Source organism: Rhinoderma darwinii, chromosome 2, assembly GCF_050947455.1.
Source record: "Rhinoderma darwinii isolate aRhiDar2 chromosome 2, aRhiDar2.hap1, whole genome shotgun sequence".
Classification (NCBI taxonomy): Eukaryota; Metazoa; Chordata; class Amphibia; order Anura; family Rhinodermatidae; genus Rhinoderma; species Rhinoderma darwinii.
The window spans coordinates 250182799-250196954 of NC_134688.1; the positions used below are offsets into that span (position 1 = coordinate 250182799).

General features: G+C 41.1%; 1 long non-coding RNA gene across 1 annotated transcript in view; it reads right to left on the reverse strand.

Moving 5' to 3' along the window:
* LOC142742880 (uncharacterized) overlaps positions 1–14156 on the reverse strand; it is a 26775-nt gene continuing 12619 nt past the window's right edge. Inside the window, exons 3-4 of the long non-coding RNA XR_012881453.1 lie at positions 1910–1960; positions 1–761 (exon numbers count right to left, since the gene is read on the reverse strand). This is a non-coding gene — a long non-coding RNA (uncharacterized LOC142742880). The remainder of the gene's footprint in view (positions 762–1909; positions 1961–14156) is intronic.

The window sequence follows — 14156 nt, forward strand, 5'->3', positions numbered from 1 at the left end:
ATACTTGATATTATAGACAGTATCTGTATATGTTTATATAGATATGCATTTGGGATCTTACCGCAGGTAAAGTCAAAAACAGCGTAACCCTGTTCATTCTCAGGTCAGAGTACTAACTCATTGTTATTTATGGAACGTACTGATAAACCAGGGGTTCCCCAATAGGCTAAATTTGGAGAATGAAGAATTACCCAAGGCTATTATTCTCTCATATGCATATGTCGTGTTGAGTAAGGATATGAGTTCATCTATTGAAGGAGCATCTGTCTCTTTCCAATGTCGTGTGATAACTAGCTTAGCCAGTACAAGGATTTTACAAATCAAGCATCTCGTATTAAAGGGGAAAATGTCTAGATCAAGAGATAGTAATGCTAGTTGAGGAGAACACGGGATTGAGCATTGAAATACTTGTGCCAAAAGCTCAAATACTTGGGTCCAAAATCCTTCCAGTTTGGGACATCGCCACAGAATGTGAAAAAGGGTGCCTGTGTTGCCACAACCCCTCCAACATATAATTTAAATAGAAATAGTAAGGATGCACTCCTGTATGGTGGTGCTGTTCAGGTGTGGGTTGTACCCCAATTGTAGAGTATAGAAGAAACCTAAAGGCACTCCAGAGATAATCGACTGTATGAATTTTTCGTGGAAGAATTATTTATTTTCATTCATTCCAACATAGATAATTTGTACAACACAACATTTGCAAGCGATAAGCGTTTCTTTTTGACGTTTCGGCCTATCCAAGGCCTTTCTCAAAATCGCTATGGAGAAAGCAAAATATAACATAACGTGTCTAATATTTTCAATTGGATAACAGATAAATAAATAAAATCGAAAATTTATGACAATGATATTTCTCAAGTCTAAATTTAGACAATTAATCCCAGAACAATAGATATACATGTGTAAATAAAGTAAGACACTCATGGAAAGCAGTAGTTATTTATCAATGACATTCATATGCAAACAATATAGTCGTATATTTTTATAATCACAGGTTTGTTCACGTTTTTTGCAGTTTCCTGTATCAGGATGTGTAAAGAACAATACATAAAGGACATACATTGGGACATATCATAACAAAAATGATAATGGGTATATATATATAAACAACAATAAGGGAGGTATTGACAAGATACCTCACAAGACCATACCATAAAATACCGGCTGGAAAAAATGGTGATGGATAGAGGAGAAAATAAAGGAGAGAATAAAGGAATATAAATATATATGTATGTATATATATAAAGAGGATATCAAGGTAGCGAAGGGACCAAGTTGAATGTTATATGGTGATAGAAGCGTACCTGCATTTAGTTTCCCAGGGGTAAGCGAGTGGAAGGCGTCTGCCGGACGCTCAGAGTGTGTGAGAATGCTGCACGAGAGCACCCGTTTATGAGGCCTAGGTCTCATATCGGATATCCGGTATTTGGAACGCAAGGCCGTTCTGACGCATGCGCGATGGGGACGCTGTCGCTTCGTGGAACGCAAGCTGTCAACATCGCTGATTCTTAAGGTAACCCTTCAAAATGCCCGCCTCCTTCAACCCAGGGAACTTGGATATGAGTGTATCGTTAGAATATCCAGATAATAGATTCTGGATCATAGACCCTCAGTGAAATACATGTGAAAAATGATGTAGTTATACAAAATATTAGATACTTCAACAGGTCTGAACCAAGATATGTATGAAAACATAGTGTGTAGCTAACGTTCTTAGACGGAGACAAAAATAAATTATTTTGTATTATATTATATTATATTATAAAAGGGATGTATCATTATTTAATAAGAAAAAAGGAGGGGGACAGATAATGATGTGAAATAAAATATGGGACAGAGGATATTGATAAAGAAAAGAACAAAAAAAGAGGAAGACAAAATAGATTGTGAACCGGTTCTATGGTACCTGTATCTGGTCGCATAATGGATCTTGAATATAAATCTTTTTCTATCGTGCCTGAGAAAGAAATAAACGTATAGTATTAATAATAAAGAACACAGTGGTAAGAGAATAGATAATCAATATATTTTCAGCATAGTAGGTCAAATTCCCTATTCAGGCCTTTAGGTGCAAGAGTCTCCAGTGTATGAATCCAGTAAGACTCCCTTTGTTTAAAGGGAATGTGTTGCCAGAAAAACATGTTGTTTTTTTTTTAATTAAACATTTAGTGTGTGGGTGATTAAACATTGTTCAAATTTTTTTTATTTTTTTCACGAGTCAGGAAATATTATAAATTAATTCTAATTTATAGTATTACCCATTTCTGGTCACTAGATGGAGCTATTCCCAAAATTGCAGCATTGCAAAATTGGGTAAAAAGCCCTCGCTCTAGTGAGCTCTCAGCATCCCCCCCTCCTTTATCCTGGCTAGTGCCGGGATAAACGAGGGGTTTGAACGGTGTAACCTCCTACACTGTGTGTCGCCATTTTTTGAGCTAACACACAGTGTAGTAGGTTTACATACAGTAGTAAACACACACAAACACGAACATACATTGAAATCTCTTACCTGCTCCTGCCGCCGCGGCTCCCTCCGGCCCGTCCGCTCCATCTGCTGCCGCTGGTCCAAGTGCACAAGTCCGGAAGCCGCGACCGGAAGTAGTAATATTACTGTCCGGCCGCGACTTCCGGTCCACAGGAAAATGGCGCCGGACGGCGCCAATTTCAAATTGGACTGTGTAGGCGCGGCGCATGCGCAGTTCCCACACAGACGCCGTACACACAAGTGAATGGGACGGGAGCCGTTCGCAGTCCCTATGGGACTGTGGCTGCCGTATTCCATGTCTGTATGTGTCGTTAATCGACACATACAGAAATGGAACAAAAAATGGCAGCCCCCATAGGGAAGAAAATGTGTAAAAATAAGAAAAAGTAAAACACAAACACACAAATAAATATAAACGTTTTTAATAAAGCACTAACATCTTTAACATATAAAAAAATAATTTGTGATGACACTGTTCCTTTAAGTAGGTGTATGTGGTTGCCACCCCTCCTGGGCCTAGAAACCTGCTCAATAATTTGGAATCTTAATTGGGATATATTGTGGTTCAATTTAATAAAATGATCCGGAAGGGGTAGCCATATTTTCTTGCACCTAATTGTGGACTTATGACTACATATACGGTCCCTGATGTGTTGGGTGGTTTCTCCCACATAGGACAAACCACAAGGGCACTTAATTAGATAAACCACAAAGTTCGAGTCACAAGTGAAGAAGCCTCTAACTGGAAAGGTCTTGTTGGTATGAGGGTGCTGGATTGTGTCTCCCTTAATAATGCTGGAACAGCACGAGCAATGAAGACATGGGAAAGTCCCATTGCGTTTGGTCTGGAGAAAAGTTTGTCTAGATACTGTTGTGAGGCTGCCAATGTCTGCTCTGATAACACGGTCACGAACATTAAGAGATCTCTTAGAGCACATCATTACTGGATTTTTGAATTCCTCTATCTCTGGGTAAGCGGTATGTAATACCGACCAGTGTCTGCGGACACTCTGAAGTAATTTTGGTATTATAGGGTGATAGGTCAAAATCAGTGGTAATCTAGCCTGTTTAGGTTTTTTTACAATGGTAACTTGGTTAGTCACTAGTAGTTTATCTAATTCTTTAGATAGTAAAGACTTGGGATAGCCTCTTTGTTCAAATTTTTCAGACATGTTGTGTAGTCTAATTTTTTTGGTGTCGACATCGGAAACAATCCTCGACACTCTCATGAATTGAGATCGAGGTAGAGAACACCGTGTATTCCTAGGGTGACTGCTATTGAAATGTAGTAGACCATTTTTATCTGTGGATTTTACAAAGAGGTCAGAGCTGAGAAGCTCTAATTCATCTAACTCGATAGTGGTATCTAAAAATGAGATTTTTTCTTGACTAGAGTTAATCGTGAACTTTAGTTCCTCCCTTATCTGATTAATATAAACAAAGAAGTTGTCCAGGGAAGCTGCTGGACCATCCCAAATACAGAAAATGTCGTCTATATATCTGTACCAGCATAAGGCATGTTGTAAAAAGAGGGGGGTATTGTAAATATGTTCCTCTTCGAAAAGTGCCATGAACGCATTCGCATATGGTGGGGCTACATTCGAACCCATAGCTGTTCCGCATGTCTGTACATAGAATTCGTCACCAAATAGAAAGAAATTTTCGTATAAAATTAACTTGAGTAACTCAAGACAAAATGTTATAGAATCTGATGTCATTGTGGTGGATTCTAAAAGACGAGTTACTGCTTGAATGCCCCTCTGGTGTGAGATGGAGGTATACAGGCTAGTGACATCCAAGGTTACTAGAATACAGGTGTGACTGATCCTTGGTAGCTCCCTAATTTTCTTTAGAAAGTGACCTGTGTCTAGAATAAAGGAAGGTGTCATTTTGATTAGGGGAGTGAGAATTTTTTCCAAAAAAATAGCAAGGGGAGACAGAATAGAATCCGTCGAGGCTACTATGGGCCTCCCAGGTGGATGTCGTAAGGATTTATCAATCTTGGGAAGTACATAGAAGACAGGGGTTATAGGGTGAAGGTTCTGTAAATACTTGAACGTTTTATCATCGATCGTTCCCCGGTCTCTATGTTCCTCCAGGACATTAATGATTCTAGTACGGATCCTAGATGTAGGATCTATGTTGATTTTATTGTATGTATTAGTATCAGATAATTGTTTCTCTATCTCCAGGATGTAATCTTGTTTATCCCATACTACTATGGCACCTCCCTTGTCGGCGGGTTTAATAACTATATCCTTATTATTACTCAAGGATCCCAAGGCCGCAGACTCTGTTCTAGTTAGATTATTTCTATGTGGATAAAAGCCCATCCTATAGTTAAGTAAGAGGGCTTGTGTATCCCTTTTGATAAGTTCAATGACTGTTTCTGTGGCATGGTACGTCTTAGGGGGAGAATAGTTACTACGATTGTATAAACCCACGGATTCAATTGAGAGGGGTGTGGGGGCTACAGTTGAAGAGGGTACACCAATACTGGCGGTGGAGATCCCAAAGTGGGTCTTGAGTCTCAATGATCTATAAAACCTGTTGAGTTCTTGCTCTAGAGTAAAGGTGTTGCAGGAGACAGTCGGGCAGAAGGACAAGCCTTTCTGTAAAACTGATAGTTCAGCTGGATTCAGAGTGTAGGAGGAAATATTCACGACCAGGTCATTGTCCTTACCTGGGATCGCGTCTGAATTCCTGGCTCTCGACTTCTCCCTTCTCCTCCTCGACCTTCGGGTGGGGCCCCCCTGCCCCTTCGATTCCCTAAAAAACGGTTGGGGCGGTATGATGGTCTTTCCACCGACGTGTCGCTCCCTGATGTAGACTTGTTGTCAAAACCGTATCCTCTGCGAGGCCGCCAGGGATTGGAGGAATCTTGCCATCTGTATACCTGGTTGTTCAGATAGTCGTTGGCGTCTCTCTGGAATTTCTCCCTTTTTCTGGACTCTAATTCTTTGGTAAATTCTTTAATGCTGTTGTCTGTGCGTGATTTCAGAGTTTCCCACTCATTAGTAGATAATGATGATGATAGTTGCTGTTCCAGAGCCTTAATTTTGTCGGCTGAATCTTTAAGCGATTTTTGTAAATGTTCCACGGTCAGGACGATTAGATCAAGGGAACATTTGTTTAAAATTTTTTTAAATTGATCACAGTATTGTCGATCTTCAGCGAACAGTGTAGGTCTCAGATGACTACGAAGTCCCCTGGGAATCCTGTTTAGGCGATGGTACTCTGCCAGGGTGATGCAATGTAGGTCTTGAGAGGTATGCTTGCGCAGTTCTTTTTCATAGTCCCTCGTGCGTAGCTCTTGTGGTGGGATGCGAAGAAAATCGCCCGAATTGGTAACTTGTGATAATATAGAAGCTGTGGTAGTCTGGTCGTAAGCGAATGTTTCCGACGTCATCTGGGTAGGGTGCGCCTTAACAAGACAAAATATTGAAATAGAAATAGTAAGGATGCACTCCTGTATGGTGGTGCTGTTCAGGTGTGGGTTGTACCCCAATTGTAGAGTATAGAAGAAACCTAAACGCACTCCAGAGATAATCGACTGTATGAATTTTTCGTGGAAGAATTATTTATTTTCATTCATTCCAACATAGATAATTTGTACAACACAACATTTGCAAGCGATAAGCGTTTCTTTTTGACGTTTCGGTCTATCCAAGGCCTTTCTCAAAATCGCTATGGAGAAAGTAAAATATAACATAACGTGTCTAATATTTTCAATTGGATAACAGATAAATAAATAAAATCGAAAATTTATGACAATGATATTTCTCAAGTCTAAATTTAGACAATTAATCCCAGAACAATAGATATACATGTGTAAATATAGTAAGACACTCATGGAAAGCAATAGTTATTTATCAATGACATTCATATGCAAACAATATAGTCGTATATTTTTATAATCACAGGTTTGTTCACGTTTTTTGCAGTTTCCTGTATCAGGATGTGTAAAGAACAATACATAAAGGACATACATTGGGACATACAAGGGTTACCTTAAGAATCAGCGATGTTGACAGCTTGCGTTCCACCAAGCGACAGCGTCCCCATCGCGCATGCGTCAGAACGGCCTTGCGTTCCAAATACTGGATATCCGATATGAGACCTAGGCCTCATAAATGGGTGCTCTCGTGCAGCATTCTCACACACTCTGAGCGTCCGGCAGACGCCTTCCACTCGCTTACCCCTGGGAAACTAAATGCAGGTACGCTTCTATCACCATATAACATTCAACTTGGTCCATTCGCTACCTTGATATCCTCTTTATATATATACATACATATATATTTATATTCCTTTATTCTCTCCTTTATTTTCTCCTCTATCCATCACCATTTTTTCCAGCCGGTATTTTATGGTATGGTCTTGTGAGGTATCTTGTCAATACCTCCCTTATTGTTGTTTATATATATATACCCGTTATCATTTTTGTTATGATATGTCCCAATGTATGTCCTTTATGTATTGTTCTTTACACATCCTGATACAGGAAACTGCAAAAAACGTGAACAAACCTGTGATTATAAAAATATACGACTACATGTTGAATACATGGGAGGGCTACATGTATGAGTTTAAAGGAGGCCAACCATGCTGTAACATCTAAGTCTCTTTCCCACGACTTAAGCAAGTGAAATTTAGTGAACGAATAATGAGAGTTAATCGTGCTGTATATGGGCTTTAAACCCTTAACTCGTCTGGAGAAATGGCCAAATAGTTTAAAGTTACATAAAGCATCCAAATTGTTGCTGTTCATAATGCAGTGTTTTATTTGTAAGTACTTGAAAAAATCTGAGTCGGATAAAGAAAATTCAGACTTGAGATGATCAAAACTCACCAATTGACTGTGCTCAAACACTGAGGAAACATCTTTGATACCCTTTGCAATCCATGATGATAAAGAAAGGTTAGGAATTATCAGCATAAAAAATTCTAAGGGAATATAGCTTTTAAGTAAAGGAACGAGGAACGCGGTGGGGTGTATTACGTTGAATATAAGACCAACATTCCAAAGTAGAATTTGTCAATGGAGATAGTGGACAGGGATATGGTAATTCCCAAAACTGCAAGAATAGTGTCGATTTTAAGGGCAGGGGCGAAGTATAGGAGGCTTCTATTTGTACCCATTGTTTAACTTCATCCATGGCCCACCAGCTAGATATTTGCGCTACTTGAGTAGCTGTGAATGTCTGGTATGCCTAAACCGCCAATCTTCCTGTCTTTAGTAAGCAAATGCATGGAAATTCTAGGTTGGTGTCTTGACCAAACAAATTGGGAGAGGGTTTTTTGCGCTATCTGAAAGAATCTCTTGGGAAGAGCGATAGGCAAGGTTCTAAATAGGTATAAAAGTTTGGGTAGTAGAAGCATTTTGTATGCTGCAATCCTGCCACGCCATGAGGTTTCAAATTTCAATAGCCGTTCCGTGTCATTTTGAATAGTCTTTAAGAGTGGTTCGTAATTAGCCTCATAAAGGTCCCTAGAGGAGGAAGTTAAAGTTATACCTAAATACCGAATGCCTTTCCTCATTGAGGAAGCATACGTGGTGAAACGCGCGTCGGGGCTTATACGGCGGAGCAGACACTCTTTCCACTCTTTGTTGCTATTATGGGTAAGTTCATGATTTTGACCGGTTAACTCTGTCTAATGCACTGTCTTTGGTAATATACTCCTGATGGAGGTTGGTCTAATATATTCACATGTTTGCCCATAGACTATATTCAGCAACAATTTGTGTGTGCGGTCTCCACCTGCTATACTAGAGTCATACCTTTCTGTTGATTTTAACTTATATGGTGTTTGTTTAATAAATTAAAAACTTTTTATATTCATACATTGGCGTCAAAGGCTCTTAATTGTTTCTCTATGTTACATTGATTAGTACATGGAGCCGCCTAGATGATATGGGGGGACAGTGGTGGTTTAAACAGTCTCCAGCCTCTATTATAATTCTGTTTGGAGTCTATATATTGATTTTAAGATCTTTCTTGTATTATCTGACGCTTGACGTCCTTTAACAAAGCCCACCTGATCTGCACTCACCAGATGGTCAACAGGGGGGAAAGCCGCGTTACAATTAATTTGGCATATAGTTTTAAGTCTGAATTCAGGAGCGAAATTGGTCTGAAATTTTGGGGCACATCAGATTCCTTACCCGGTTTAGGGAGAGTGACAATAATGGCCGACTGATTTTCTTTTGGAAAGGAACCAAGATCCATGGCATGTTGAAAAAATTTTGTCAAGTAAGGAACTAATATGTTGGATACGTTTTTATAATAAGAGTTAGAAAGGCCGTCTGGGCCTTCGGATTTGCCTTGTGGGAGGGAGTGAATAATTTGCAAAATTTCTTGCGTTGTGACTGGGGCATTTAGGGATTCCAGCTGTTCTACGGACAATTTAGGCAAAGATGCCCTCCTGAGAAAGTCTAGTATCTCCGGGGGGTTGGGGCAAGCAGTAAAGGGGTCATCCTTTAGGTTGTAGAGGGATGAGTAATATTTGCGGAACTGATCTACTATGTCTCTGGGGTCAAGAATTTTTTTGCGCTTATGAGGGTCTATCAAGTAAGGGATTCTAGCTTTCTGATGTTGAGTTTTAAGTCGAGCGGCTAATAGCTTCCCTGCCTTATTGTTTTGTGAGTAATATCGAGCTTTGGTTTTCCTTAAGTTTTTCTCATAGTCAGATAGTAAGCAGAGACGAAGGCGTTGGCGTAGGAGGAGTAATTGAGAGGCCCCTTCCGTCGAAGGTGATAATTTATTTTTTGTATCTAAGATGCGGATCTCAGTTGATATCGAAGAGATCTCTGCTACCCGTGTTTTGCGGAGAGTGTGGCCTAATCGGATGAAAGTGCCCCTGATGTATGCTTTGTGCGCGTTCCAAAGGGAGGAGATCCCGACATCTGGCGTATCGTTTTGTTGAAAGTACTCGTGAAGGTCTCTTTCTATGTCTTTTTTATAAGTAGGATGTGATAAGAGAAAAGAGTTGCATCTCCAAAGGTAATCTGGAGGAGTATTATACGATTCAGCAATCGTCAGAGTAATTGGAGCGTGGTCTGACCACTGAATACTTCCAATAGTCGTGGCTTGAGACAGAAGAAGTGTAGTTTTATCTATTATGAACATATCAATTCTAGAGTAGCTATTATGTACTTGGGAATGAAACGAGTAATCTCGTTCCGAGTCATGTTGCATACGCCAGATATCGTACAGCTCCTCCCCCCAAAACCAATCACCTAGGGCAACTCTTGAGAGACGAGAATGTGAAGAGGTATCTATGTCAACATCCATAACAGCGTTAAAGTCCCCGCATATAATTAATTGGCCCTGTTTATGTTTGGAAATCAATCTGTGGATTTTATGTAAGAATCTCATCTGATGAGTGTTAGGTGCATACAGCGTTAACAGGGAATATTTTACATTATTAATCAGACAAATCAGGAAAATATATCTACCGTTAGGATCAGCAAACAATTCAATTTCTTGAAAGGCAACTGAGTTTCTTATAGCCATCAGCACACCTCGGGTTTTGGTAGAGTGGTGTGATTGGAAGACATAAGGAAATTGAGGGTGTTTGATGCGATGAGCATCTTGTTTCAAAAGGTGAGTTTCTTGTATACAAAGAACCTCACATGCTAATTGTTGCGCTTCCTTCCACATATACGCCCTCTTATGTGGACTGTTAAGGCCATTTACGTTTAGAGAACCAATTTTAAGAGCCATTATAAAAGAGCACGGTCTGCTGACTATAAGCTCCCTCAGACATAAGAATCATACACTTTCCATTACAGAAATGGTATACTCTAGTAATTAATGATAGGTATGCATTTTGATGGCGATACATGTATATATGAGATAAAGATAGCTGCAAAAAACAGACAAAAAGTAACAAAACAAAAGCATTCAAATACTTTCTCAAAGGAAGGTCTGAACAACATGGAGGTTCAGACATGTGCGGGGGGAAACAGTCCGCTTGTGAACCGGATTTCTAGGCCTCAAGGAGCCCAGCAGCGTTCCTGCCATAGGATGTACCTCAACGTCGCGGTCGATTACGGAGGTTGATCACTCGCCAGTCATCTTTCACAGGCTGTGGGGGAGCTCTCTTCGTAGATTCTGGGGGGACTTCAGAAACGGAAATACCCCACTGTTGAAGGAGCAGCGCTCCGTCTCCAACGGTTCTGATTGTATGCATGGATCCATTCCTGTTGATCAATAAACGCACTGGGAATCCCCACTTGTATAGGATCTTGTGATCTCTCAGAGCAGTAGTGATGGGGGAGAGTTCTCTCCTAAGTTGTAGAGTGACAGCAGATAGGTCTGCATATACGGATATCTGGTTGTATTGCGCAGGAAGAGTCTCCTTTTGTCTGACGGCATTCATGAAGTTATCTTTTATGTGGAAAAAGTGGAAGCGGGACAGGACGTCCCTTGCAACATCATCAGCAAGATGCTTAGGTCTGGGAACCCTATGGGCTCTGTCAATAATCAGGTCCCTAGAGGTGCATTTAGCCAGTGCAGACTTGACAAAATCTTGGATAAAATGGATCAGATCTTTGGGTGCTATGTCTTCAGGGATCCCTCGAAATTTGACGTTATTACGTCGGGAGCGGTCCTCTAAGTCGGCAATTTTAGCTTTCACTTGTGAAAAATTTGCTTCAAGGTCGTAATGGGCATCTATAAGCTCATTGTGAGAAGCTGCAAAGACACTCATTTTTGATTCAACATGTTGAACCCTATCTTCCACTGCGTGTAACGCTTCTGACATAGGTTTAAGTAAATGAGCGAATCCAGAGTAAAGAGACTGCTGCAGAGCTTGCAACATGGTCTTAAGGGTAAATTCTGTAACAGGGTTAGATGAAGATGGCATGTCAGTTAAAACATCTTGGGATCTTGAAGACATACCTTCATCATCGTGTCCATCTTTGTCCGGTCCCAAAGAAGTCTGAGAGATGTGTGGGCCCTTCTTCTGCTGTTTCGCAGGGCTCCTGGATGTAGGAGACGGAGTTGAGGAAGACGAGGTTCCACGTGTTTGCTCCCTAAGATGGCGGCCTCTGAGTTCCGGCAGCATCAGAGTCGGAGGTAACTCCGTCTCTCGTGAATGAGGAGAAGCCGTCAGAGTGTGGGGCGACAGAGCCGGGACAGAACTGCTCCTGCGAGGTGGAGTCGTGGTGTGCGGGGATCCCGGAGCTGAGGTGAGTGAACCTGTTTGTGAACAGGCATCGGCGCCATTTTGGGCCTTCTGGCGGTCGTGAGGGAAGTAGAAATCCAGCAGTTTCGCTGGCCTGGACACCGATTTCCTTCTTCTGGGCATGCCTGGCGGTGTTATCCTCCGATATGGTGAAGTCAGGGTATAAAAGAGGTATTAGGCGTTAAGTAGTCGCTGAGTGTCGGTAAGGCAGTGCGGAGCTGAGTTTTCAAGCGGCCATTCAGTCCGGCAGCCAAGCCACGCCCAGCATTTCACCTATTAAACCAGCAATACCTGGTGGAAATTGTAAAATCATTTTTATGTAACCTATAATTGTCTTCTAATACTAAAGGCTCTGCACCTTTAGTATTACGTTTTTTAGTGTTCCCGTGAGTATGCTAATGAGCATGAGAGTCATATCTTTATTTGAAAAGAGTCATATCTTCTTTCCTCACGTCTTTCTGAGTTAACCCCAACTCCTTACTTTTGATTGACACCTCCTCGTCTTCCCCAAACACACACGAAATCCCATCGATATCCTATACTGGAGCGCGCGAACAATGGGACACCATAGGGGCGCATGCGCAGTAACTAGATTTGAGGTCCGGACAAAACAGAGAAGGGTGCCAGACCATATATGACGAGATTTCGGAATTCAGCTCGGGACAGTTTTCGGCGGCGGGTGGGCATAAGAAGATTATTACCATAAAAAGTGCAAAAAGCTTGCAGACCGTTTTTTACGGTCGGAGGAGGAGCTTAGGAGAGGGGTTAACGGCGATAAACTTTTGAAAATAGCGGCCATTGAGGGGTGAGGAGAGTTCAATAGGTAAAATGCTGGTGACAGGTTCCCTTTAAGGGGTTAAGCCCTGCCTCAGGCAGGACTTGATGGAAGCATGTCAGTATCACGATATACTGCAATAGTTTTGCAGTATATCGTGCAAGCGATGCAACGATCACTGGTTCAAGTCCCCTAGTGGGACTATAAAAAACAGGTAAATAATGTTTAACAAAGTTTTTAAATATATTAAAAAAAATATTAAAAGTAAGAAAATAAAAAACCTTTTCCCATTTTCTTCTAAAAGCAATATAAAAATAAAATAAATTAACCCCTTAGTGACCACCAATACGCCTTTTCATGTTGGTTACTAAGGGGCCTTAGGCTAGGCCTTCACCTTTTCACGGTGGCCCAGTCTAAGTCCTGCACGGGTCCCCTCGCTTGGTCATTAGGGCCTAAAATAGGCTGGTCACTAAGGGGTTAACATAACTGGTATCACCGCGTCCATAAAAGTCCAAGCTATTACAATATAACATTGTTCACGGTGAGCAGAATAAAAAAACTAAATATTAAACTGCCAGAATCGCTGTTTTTTGGTCACCTCATCTCCCACACAAAATGGAATAACAAGTGATCAAACAGTCTGTACCCCTATAGATTACACTAAACAAGGAGCAAATATTATCACCATACATAATATCACCATACTGTTATTCAACAAAATCCAGTATACCAAGACCAACATTACCAATAATAACACTATATAAGGGCCAAATAATATTGCCACATCATAACCACATATTACCACCACATAGTGACTTATTAATACTACCATACTGTATAATACCTTTATATCATGACCACACTGAATAATACCACCATACTGTTACTAAATAATACTGCCACACCATGACCACATAGTGACTGAATAATACCACCAGGCTATAACTGAATAAAAACCAACATACAAATACAATAATAACCATACAGTGACCATATAGTGGTAGATACCAGTTCTACACAGGAGCACTTCAGATTGTATAAGTGATTACTGCACAGTTATATCCAGTAACTCACAGGTGACGTCTTCTCTGACTGGAGTAGTTCACTTTCCTTTTTCTTCTTCATCCGACCAAGACCTCAATGTTTGCTTCTCCCGGCTACGACTTGTCTCTATAGAAGTTGATTTACAGACATCTTTGTTTGCTTGCTTTTCCAGCACACTTTCCACACTTTACACAAACTCTCCATCCATAGTACCCCAGACGGTAATAATGCTACCCTTGGTGCCAGGGCCGATTCTAGCTTGTCTGCTGCCTGAGGGGAAAATTGAAATGGCACCCCCCTGGCTGTTCTACATCACTAGCAACCTCCTCCAACTTTTGCGGATGCGCCGTTGCCTTGTACTCCCCTGGCATGTGCGATGCAGCTATGAACCCGGGCAGAGTACAACTTGCTGCACGGTGCGTGCCGTAGTCGTACAAGGTAATGGTGCATCCGAAAAAGTTGGAGGAGACTGGTAGTGATGTATAACAGCCAGGGGGATGTCAATCAAGCATGGAAAGGTGGGTTTAGAGGCAGGACTATGTGACTCTTCAGGATAGCTGCACCGCCCCATGAATGAGTACTTAGCATACAGCGTGCGCCGTTTTAAAAAGTTGATTTTATACATTTTGCTGTATCTGAAAAAAACATACAACGGAA